This window comes from Phyllopteryx taeniolatus, chromosome 16 (genome assembly GCF_024500385.1).
Source record: "Phyllopteryx taeniolatus isolate TA_2022b chromosome 16, UOR_Ptae_1.2, whole genome shotgun sequence".
Classification (NCBI taxonomy): Eukaryota; Metazoa; Chordata; class Actinopteri; order Syngnathiformes; family Syngnathidae; genus Phyllopteryx; species Phyllopteryx taeniolatus.
In genome coordinates this window covers 10,683,767-10,694,713 of record NC_084517.1, presented here as the reverse complement: position 1 = coordinate 10,694,713, position 10,947 = coordinate 10,683,767, and positions in this window count along the sequence as shown.

Sequence of the window (10,947 nt, the reverse complement as noted above, 5' to 3'; positions counted from 1 at the left end):
GTGCTTTTTTTTTTTTTTTTTTTTTACAAAACAGCGTCAGGGTCAGGGAGAGATTCATCATAATGAAAACAGGCACAGGGAGGATTAATTAATGTAAATAGTAAAATAAAAAATATCAGTAAAGTGAATTATTTTACATGTACGTAATGATTGGTTATGCAATTGTAATTAGCTTAATTATAAATCATGACATTGAAAAATGAGAATAAATGACTTTATATTAAAATATACTATACACAATACATGTATTTATTTGTATTCTTTTTTGCATTCAATAATTTTAAACAGTAAAACAAACAATTTACATATACAGTTACAAATGTTGTATTTATTGTTATAATTGATAGTAAAAATGATTCTAAATATATTTCATATAACCATTTTAACCATTTTTTATTTTCCTCATCTATGACCTGGCTCATCTGTCCGTTTTAAAAATCAAATGTGGCCCTTGAGCACAAAGGCTTGCCCACCCCCTTTATCAAAGCATAAAGTGGGTCACTTTCCATTACTTCACTGAATGGAATGATATTTTGATTAGTTCATCTCAGTTTAGGTTAACCCAGTAATGAAACGTAACACCACTCAAGCTAAGTGTTTGCACTTGACAACAAAATGAGAAGGAGAAGTTGTACACCTATGCGGTTTCAAAGCCCCAACACATGATACGACCACCGAATGGAGGAGGATGGGCGATGGGGATGATTAGGATGATGAAGGGCAGGTGCAGGTCATGCGCTGGACATCCACAGCGAGTTGCAAACACGGCAGGTTGCCTGGCAACCGTGTGCACCCTCTGGGACCTTGTAAGGGCTGAAGCTCGGGTGAGACTAAGGGTCAACCCGGATCTACCTTCAAACATCGCAGCGTGCTAAGAATAGGCCTGTGTGTGTGTGTGTGTGTGTGTGTGTGTGTGTGTGTGTGTGTGGAGAAAATGACTGACTGCCATGAAGAGTTTCATGGAATAAGTGTCATGAAGAATACTCCGAAGGATGGAGGAGAGGCGCAACATAGGCCGCACTATCCGCGCGCTGTGTCAGGCTCCTGTAACCCAAGCTTTTTTTTTTTCCCCTTCTCCTAGAAAGCTTCAGCCCTTTCTGTCTTACTCCGCAGCACAAGGCTCACACAAAACCAGATCTCCTTTCGTAAAAATAGTCAAGGACAATTCTCACTATTAATAGGAAGTGTTGTCAACTGGCACTGGAGAAACTGGACCTTCTGTTCTGCTAACTATTTCTGCAGCTCATTGAAGACGTGACCCCCTTTCCACTCTCAATTGCATAGATTTTTCAGTCTAGTGGAGGTGATTTAGCAATGTTTTTTATTCTTACTGGAAGACTTGTTCTTGCAGACATACGGTGTTTTATTTCAAGAAAGTCAACTGTCAGTTGTGTCCGTCCCGACTGACAATTATAAGCCCGTGCTGGGGACGCTTTCTAAACAGCACTGACGAACTCAGTGTTATAATATTTGCTTGGCTTCTCTTTCATCACTTTGGCTCCCGCTCTGGAGCTCCATGAATACCGCCGTTGATTTTTAACAGCAGCGTCGTCAGCCCGCCATCGGCTAACCAACTGACAATTCACTACTCTTACGTTATCAGAATCAACTAGCACTAAAAGCTCCGTTATCGTGGATCTCAAACGCAGTGAATGGCCAACATTTACAACTTGGATTCTATTATTTGTTTCATGAAATGGTTTTCCGAACGGTTTATTCTCAGCATTTTGTAGCGTATGCAAAACACATCTGTAGCGATCTGCACACATTAATACTCAGCAGAGTACAATGATGTCCGTGGCACAGTTTTAAGCTGTTACGTATATTGTGAATTTGTATCGTATTAATGCTTTGTATGAGGTATGGGCGAGTACCAATACCAGCTATCGGTATTGGGCCTACGCCGACCTTATTTCAAGGTATCGGGCACTCGTGAAGGCTCCTGATACCAGCCACCGATACTTAAGGCAAAAACAAATCTGACATTGACTAAGTCCTCCTTGCCAGTAGTTGGCACTACTCTACTGGTATTGGTCTGAAAAAAGTGGTATCAAACATCCCATTTCTATAAGTGATAGTAGTGGTAATAAAGAGATGGATTCAGTCGGGTAAGTCCTGATGGCCCACGTACCAAATGCACAGCCAACCACTGCCCAAAACGTCTCTGGTAGATTCGAAGCCTAAGAAATCAATCCCAAATTCTGAGTATTTATTTTTTTTAGTTAAACAGTGTTCATTTTGTCCATATAGTGTGTGATACATTCAAATTTGCCAGCGTAAATGCACTTAATTTAAGTAATCATTAGAGTAGTTGTTGCGCAATTCACTTCAAAACAATTGCTTTCCTACAGGGATCATAAAAACATCATCTTCATCACGTGTGTGTTTCCCAGGAATAGGGCTTGGTGGGACAGTACTTAAAGATTAGCACCATTCCAACTTAACACCTGTTGCACACAAACACCGTTACATGTGCAAGCACACACACAGACACACACACACACGCGCGCACACGCACGCATGCACGCACGCACGCACACACACACTCGCACACACACACACACTGCTGCATGCCATACACTCTTGTCAGTTTGACTGTCTGAATTACTGTCTGTCTTTATTTTGAAAGTGTTTCCTTGTCTCACACTCACATTTGTACAAATTTGGAGGAGCTCAGAAAGATTGATATCGGTACATGCAAACCTTCCGCACCCACTGTATAGATATATACTTGGGAAATTTCACTTGGCAAGATTTATTAAAACAAAGATGTCATTTAGAGGGATAATGTGTTTGTTTTAGCATTTGATTCACTTTTCAAAAGTTGCTGATAGTTTCCACTCCAATTTGAATAGCACCTAAATTTGTTGATCGATGCTTTCTGGAAAAATATTTGCTAAGGTACGTTGAAAAGTTGCTAATTCTAGCGACAGAAAGTTCATCAGTGTAGACAACATCAGGGTGCTTGTGTCTGCCCCAGTTGGCCAATAAAAAAAGCTGAAAGGTGATAATCACTGATCATAAAGTGTGCCCCCCACCCCCAACCCACCTTTGTGTCTCATTTAACTTCTTCACAGTGAAGTCCTTCCATCTCGCCAAACTCTCATCAATCATCCTGTCATCGCGTCCTGCTTCTGTTGCCCCCTTGCATCCTGTCATTGCCAACTTGCCTGCGGTCCAGCCCATGTATGGGACAGGCCGTCCGGCAGGGGACCCTCATGGTTAAATATACTGTACAAGGAAGAATTCCAAATGGCAGCAAGTAACCTGCTTAGCAAGTAAGTGATGCTCCAAGCAGCAGAAGATGGGAGCCTTTGTCCTATCAATGTGTATACTGTAAACATGTACTGTACAAAGGCATCCACGTCTCATTAGCGTGTGCATTATTAAATTTAAAAAAGGGGGGGCAGAGAGGGCAACAATGCTCAAAAATGTAATCCACGTAATTGATTTCAAAGATGCTTTAATCCAATAATACAATGTAGGAGTTTTACTAGATGGGTTAGGTTTTAAAGCTATTTATGAGAACAATTGTATATCACTGAATTAACCAGGTAAACAAACTCATTGCCATGAAAATCTTATGAGCAGAAAATACAGCACAGCAAAAGAAAACAATACTCACAGGTAAAGTTCTGTCACCGCAAAGGCAGGCCAAAAAGAGGGAGCGCATGCCCCCAGTACCCCCCTGGATCAGCCACCTCTGTTATGATGAGAACATTTGAACATTTCCAGTTTGACCCTGGAAATTGTTCACAAATCAAAACAAATTGGCCTCCAGTTAAATCAGAAAAATCATCAGGTGTGCTATGGAAAATTAAGCAATTCCACCTAAGCGGTCTGAAAAGTGTTGTTTCATACTTACAAATGTATCTTTCATCTATCTATGCCTGTTCATCTATGCACTTATCTATGCCAGGGATGTGTATAGGCAGTACTATTAAATGCCCTTCCACTAGATGGCAGAATGAAGAATTAACCTGTATCCACCTGTGATGTGTCAACAGAATAAGACTTATTTAGTTGCTTGTGGTGCGCCATGAGATTTTTCCCACGTAAACTATGTGCCTTGCCTCAATAAATGTTCCTAAACACTGCCTTAGAGTTTCTACTCTATCCATCAACACAACTGAGGGAAACCAAAGGTCAAACAAGAAATCATCTAATTGCAAGACACTCGCCACCACGTTAGCCAAACCACCATGCCAGGTGTTATTATTTGCATCATTGCGCTGAGTAAATGCTTTAAGATTCCAAGAGGTTTTTATAGTAAGATGTACAGTAAAGCAAATGGACATCCCAGCTAACTGACAACACCAGCAACTGCACTCTATACCACCTGTGGCCATCTCACTTGAAAATGTCCCCTGTGACTCACAAGCTATGACAACCATGACGTCAAGCCATTAAACATCAACAAGAACATCAGTAATCTTCAGTAGGTGTAAATAACGCTGTCAACACACCGGAAATGTCGGTGGGAAAGATATACAGGTTATACGTACTTATAGCAAGCTTTTGTGCCACATTTCATTTTTAAAGCGAACAAATGGGCAAGATCATTTGTAGACCATCTTAAAAACAGGTAAAATTTAGGCTCAGGATTTTTGGGGCCGATCAGCGAGTTTAAAAAAAAAACGATAACCGATCCAATCACAAGACGGAGGAATGTGTCTATTTAAATGACCTGTTCATTTACTGTATATACGTGTGTACTTAATTGCTCGAAAAAAATATATTTACAATCAATAATGTATCTTTGTTCCTCTATTTATGCCAGTGAGGCATAGTGACAGGCAGAACAAATGAATGGTCTTCTATTAGATGGCAGGAAGTAAATACAGTAATTAATGTATCCACTTTTTGTGACATTTTTGTTTGTTGGTGTGCCGTGAGATTTCTCAATTGTAAAATATGTTCCTTGGCTCCATAAAGGTTGGAAATCACTGCTCTAGTCAGATCGTGTATTCTAATCAGTCAGGTCAAACCAACATTACATGACAGAAATAATGGGTGCTAACTTACTGTAATTAAATTACTTTATTGTTAATTAAATGACTTCACCCACACCGAAACTTTGCTAGGCTACATAACATTTTATTGCCTGCTTGCGAGCCGTATCGTATTTAAAAGTACGGGAACATACCTCAAGCAAGCCTTAAACGAACGTCCTCTCCTGACCTGAGCGCCGGTGACCACCAACACACGTTTTCCCCCATTTTGTCCTTCTAATACAGTCGGCACAATCCACTCTTGTTGTCGTCGCCACGGTAACGAGTGTATCCGGTCGCATTTGAGTTGACAAGATAAAGCCCAATGATCGTAAAAAACGGGATGCGGTGGTATCAGAATATAAGATTTTGAAGACAGTGCAATCGTGAAAGAGCAAATTTGTCTTTCAAAATTCACAATTCGTTTAATTTTAACGGATTAACCAATTATTTAATACAATAATTGTTTAAATCCATAAACTAAGAAATGAGAATAGATGTTTTAATTAACCAATCTTAGGAGAAAAAAGCTATAACTGTAATAGATAATGATGACATGAGGAGCAACTTGGGGTTGCTTATCTCATATCATATCTCATATGTCATACCTGAATAAACACGTGCAAAAAAATATTGATTGCCCCGTAGCAGCAAATAAGAATGAAATGATCAAAGCCAGTGTGCACATTTGTAGAGTGCAAGGCAAATAAACAGAAACAGCATAAGCTGCTAATGAGACATTCACTGATGTCAGAAGCTCATAAAAGACTGGACAGGCTCCTGTCAACAAAACCACAACACTTCCAAGAGACACCGTGCACCAAATGTACTGTATATGAGTGTATATATTTAGATGTGTTGTGTGTGTGGGTGTTTTAACTTTGGACCTTCCGGATCAGTTTCTTCTGAAAGCCCGTACACATCTTCCGCGGAAGAATTGGCACTTCATCGGTTTACAATTTTGCCGCCCATGAAAGGAGTGTCCAAGAGTGTCCTTGCTTTGAGTTCTCAGGGATGCTCACGCTTAAGAGCGCATCTACACCAGGGTTATGTTCCAGGGCCACTTTTGGTGGCACGTGGTGGCAAAGTGACGTGGCAAGTGGCCAAGCCAGGACAGGGCAGCTTTCACGGGCCAGAGAATCATTTAGATGACTATTAGCATGGACTGGGATTTCAACTGTCACTATTATAGTAATTGTACCTACTGTATGACAGCCACATCCACACTAACAAATAATAATAATTATTATTCATCCATCCATCCATTTTCTATAGCACTTGTGGTGACTTTGGGTTAGAGATGGGGTCAGGCGAGTAAACCACACCAGTGACTCTGCAACAGCAAAAACTCAAATACACAATAATTACCAATATTACACAAGAAACAAGCAAAATGGTAGGAAGTGTCCTTTGGAAATGTATTTTCCTATGTGTTTAAATAATCTATTTAGGCCTAAGTTCCACTTCTTTTTTAAATCGAACTACTGAAATAAATCTACAACATTCAAATTGACAGGGATGTACCTGTATACATGTACATGTGCCGTATAAAGATGTGCCTCACACAATATCAAAAAGAACCAATCACTGAAGGAAGATGGGCATTTTGAGGCAGAATCCCCACTTCGCTCTTTAAACAGCCAATCATCTACTGGTCCAATCATGTTGTTGCATTAATGTTGAAGCACTTGACAGTTTCAGTTGCAGTGCCTGCTGGAAGGGGTGCGTGCCGTCTGCTTCAGCCATTAAAAAGGGCAAACACACATGATCACGGCTTGCGCTCACTCTCCAATTGACAACTTGTTGAGGACAAACAAATGGCATACAAGAGTGCAAGCAGGATGACATGATGGCAAATCGCAGCTAGAGGCTGAAATCATCAATAACGGGTGATTTTTACAGTACGTGTGGATGTTTTTTGTCCACTGTAAGTGCAGCAAAGACTTTCACAAGTCATTGAGAAAAAAAGGAGAGCCTGAAATAACCCCCTGAAGGTGTCACCATCAAGATGGCGCCCTCTAGGACTTTTCTAGGACTTTGTTGCGACCTTTAGTCTGAATATTCAACATTTAATATCATCACATCATAATATAACTAATGTTACACACATTTACCTCAGCCAAAGAGGGTTTGAGCAGAAAAATCCACTCCAAGTTGGAACAGGGTAAAGCTTGTAGAATTGATTTCTTTTCCATCAATCAATTTCCTATATAGCTTGTCCTCACTAGGGTCGCGGGTGAGCTGGAGCCTTTCCCAGCTGACTTTGGGTAAAGTGAGGGGTACACCCTGGATTGGTTGCTAGTCAGTCGCACATATACACAAACTCCTCACGCACATCTTAATAAATAATTGCAGCCTTAGATGAAGCTAACATTGCATGTTTTGAAATTTGGGAGGAAGCCAGAGTACCCGGAGAAAAACAAGCATGCACACAAGCATGGGGAGAACATTCAAACTTAACACAGAAAGGCCGGAGCTGAGATTTGAACCTATAATCCTGCAACTGTAAGGCGGACGTGCAAACCACTACATCACTGTGCTGCCTTCATTTAGTTTATGCAGTATTTATTTTTTTTCTTTGCCTTTTCAACATTGTTGTCAAAAGTGCACATGCACACATAGACCTCAAGTGGTGCTCAAGCACCTGACCTGGATGAAAAAAGTGCCCTTCTTGCTGCAGCCTTTTTTTCCCCCTTCATTCAACAGTATTTTTAAAAAGTAAATAACCATCTCTGTCATCAATTCCACCCGTAGTGTTTTGATATTTGAGTCCTTGGGATAATTTTTGGGGTTAATCATAGGGACTTTAAATGGAGGTGTGTGCTGACTATAATGCGTTTGCCTAAATCTGAACACAGTCAGATACCCATTTGTAAGAGGGTGTGTGCACTTGCATCCCAGTTGTTTATTTTTACTTCCCTTCTCTGATTTTTTTTTCATTTGAGTTGTACAAGTTATAGGTTAACTAATAGTTGAAAGAAGTTTTAAAATGATTTATCTTGGTCTCATTTCACAAAAACCTGACCTTTGTTAATAGTTGTATTACTGACTGTGTCGATTGTGTTAACAGAAATAAATACATAAGTTAAAGATATGCAACTGTTTTTTTCCCCCTGAATTGTATGAATAATGTTGGCGTTGGGTGCCCTTTTGTTGTTGAGCACCTGCCCAAAAAAATGTCTGTGCACGTGCCTGTTGTCAGGGAACAAACAATTTTCTATGTCACTAACCCTCAGTAGGGTCACAGGTGAGCTGGAGCCTTTCCCAGCTGACTGTTAGCGAGAGGCAGAGTACACCATGGACCGGTCGCCAGTCAATTGCAGGGTGCAGATAGACAGACACGCATTCGCACTCACATTCAATTCAGAGCATGTGTCTGCCACATCATTTTATGTGACCACTAACGCAAATGAAGTGTGTCTATTTCAAATTTCTGGCCAAATGAAATTGTTCTTTTCATTTGGCCAGAAAATCTGTCCCAAAATTGCAATTAGCAAAATTTTTAACTGGTTTTACAAGCAATTATTTTCACCAAATCCCTTCTTTAAACCAAAATGGACAATGGCTGTATGACAACATATTTGCTTGCCACTCTTTTCCATGACTTCTGATTTCAAATAAAATAATTTTTTTCAAATGTTTAGTACACAATAACAATAAAATGCAGGGGCAATCTGTAAGCATATGTAATAATATGATTTTTCTACATTTAAATGGTTTTCAGTCATAGAGGTTAACTAAGATTTCTAACTCTCCAAGAATTAGATGAGAAGTTGGACAATTCTGTGATGTGAGGGCACCAACTCCCACACATCTCCTTCTGTAACTTCTCAAGGCAAATGAATCCATTTATCCACATCAAATGTCATGACATCACTCATAAATGCAATGCGCTCCCTTGCCCACCTTGATGTAACCTTGAAGCGCCTGTGAAGCATCTGGCGGGGGGGTGAATGGGGTGGTCCTTGCCGACAGGGTGTCACATTCTCGAACCTCCCTGAAAGAACAGTGAAATTCTGCCATTGTGTCATAGCTGCCTGCCCACATGCCCGCGCCACTATTTATACCGGAGGAACACAACTGCTGTTATAGGTTCAGTTACAGTGGGCCACTTCGAATCCCAGCTGCCCAGCCTCCTTTAATCATACCACGCACAATGAACACACACATTGTTGCTTTCCCTGCTACTACATTTGGCGCACAGCTATTCTCCTGCAAAGTGCTTCCAGGATCCATCACAGTGATTAGCAGGCACAACATACATGCCCGCCTCCCACACTGCCTGCCAACAAGTTCCACCCCACACACACACACGCACATGCACACACACACACACACACACACACACACACAAGTTACATCACATCCAATTCAAGCTCCAAGTTATTATGCACATAATGATTTGATGCGGAAACAGAATGTGGAATGCAAATGTGTTTGTGAAAGCAATAAAATGAGTCAACCATCAAAGTTTCCGACTTGTGTGGGCATTTTCATGAGCCCGAACTTTCAGACTCCCACCAAGTACGAATGTTGCTAGGTGAGATTTTATGTTTTGATCGCTTGTTAATTAGTTCACTTTGATAACAAGTGAAGATGCTTATAATAAATTAAAATTGAACTTCAAAAGTGCTGTACAAAAAAACGACAAAAATGAAAAAAACAAAAGCAAAAAAAAAAAAAACAGTATAAGTTTCCAATATCGAAACACTGTGTAAACCTTTTTTAAATCCTTCACCATTTACAGCTATCACCCCTTCCCTCAGTTTAATAAGGAACATTCTCGTTGGAATATTGGTGAGTACATCTGTCTCACAGTGGGGTTCATGGTTCAAATCCGAGCTCAGGCCGGCCTGCATGGATTTTGCATTTTGTGCCCATGTTTGTGTATGTTTTCACCTGGTACTCTGGCTTCCCCCTACATTCCAAAAATAAGCATGTTATAGGTGTGAACGTGAGTGTGAATAGCTTGTCTATATGTGAGCTGTGATTTACTGGCAACCAGTCCAGGGCGCACCCCGCCTCTTGCCAAAAGTCAGCTGGGATAAGCTCCAGCTCACCCACTGAGAATAAGTGAAATAGAAAATGGATGGATGGCTGAATTAGTTCGGTAATTGTCTGCAAAACCTGCTCTAGCTCCCTGAGGCCCTAAAACACAAAACACAACAGATGTTTTTGCTGAAATGTTGAAGTGTGTCAGAAAATGAATGATAATGCAATTCAAATACAGTTACATTTACACATTGTAGTGCATTTTAATGTTATGTGTTTCCATTCTAAATTGAACTGTTGTCACATACCACATTTTGTCAAGTAGTCTGAGTGGAGTGCGAATCTTGATTTGGTATTTTTAGGATGAAAAATATGCTGAAAGTCTCCTTTAAATTGAAACGTCTACATCAACGCCAGGTCAAATTACCCCTCTTTGTATGTGTGTGTATGTGAATGTGTTTGTGTGTGTGTGTGTGTTCCTGTGAGTAGGTACGTATTTACAGGCGGCATTATCACTGCTGTCTTTTATGAGGATAAAAGCGCTTAGAGCCGCAGAAACCTGATCCCAAAGAGAGAGAAAGAGAGATTGAGCTCATGTCAGTGCGCCACCTTGAGCTTTGTGCTCCTCCAGCTCCAGCCCACCGCGGCACCTCGGGTCACAGTGAGGAGACGGGGACATGGGACATGAGCCAGAGCCACAAATACAAAGAGAAAGTGGTTGTGAGGTGGAGGGGAACAGAAACGTTGGCATGGCAACCCCCCACATTGACAATTATATTAGCCAAGTAATTAAAATGTATTTAATGTTGGCACTCCAATAGGATTTGGAGCAGACCGCACCCCTCCGCTGATAGGTGAATCCATGGGTGCTCAACCACCAACCTCTACATAGTATGTGTGGCATGAAGGGACAGTGAGTAGATTCAAATGTGATCTGATTTAAAAAGACCTGTAACAAATAACC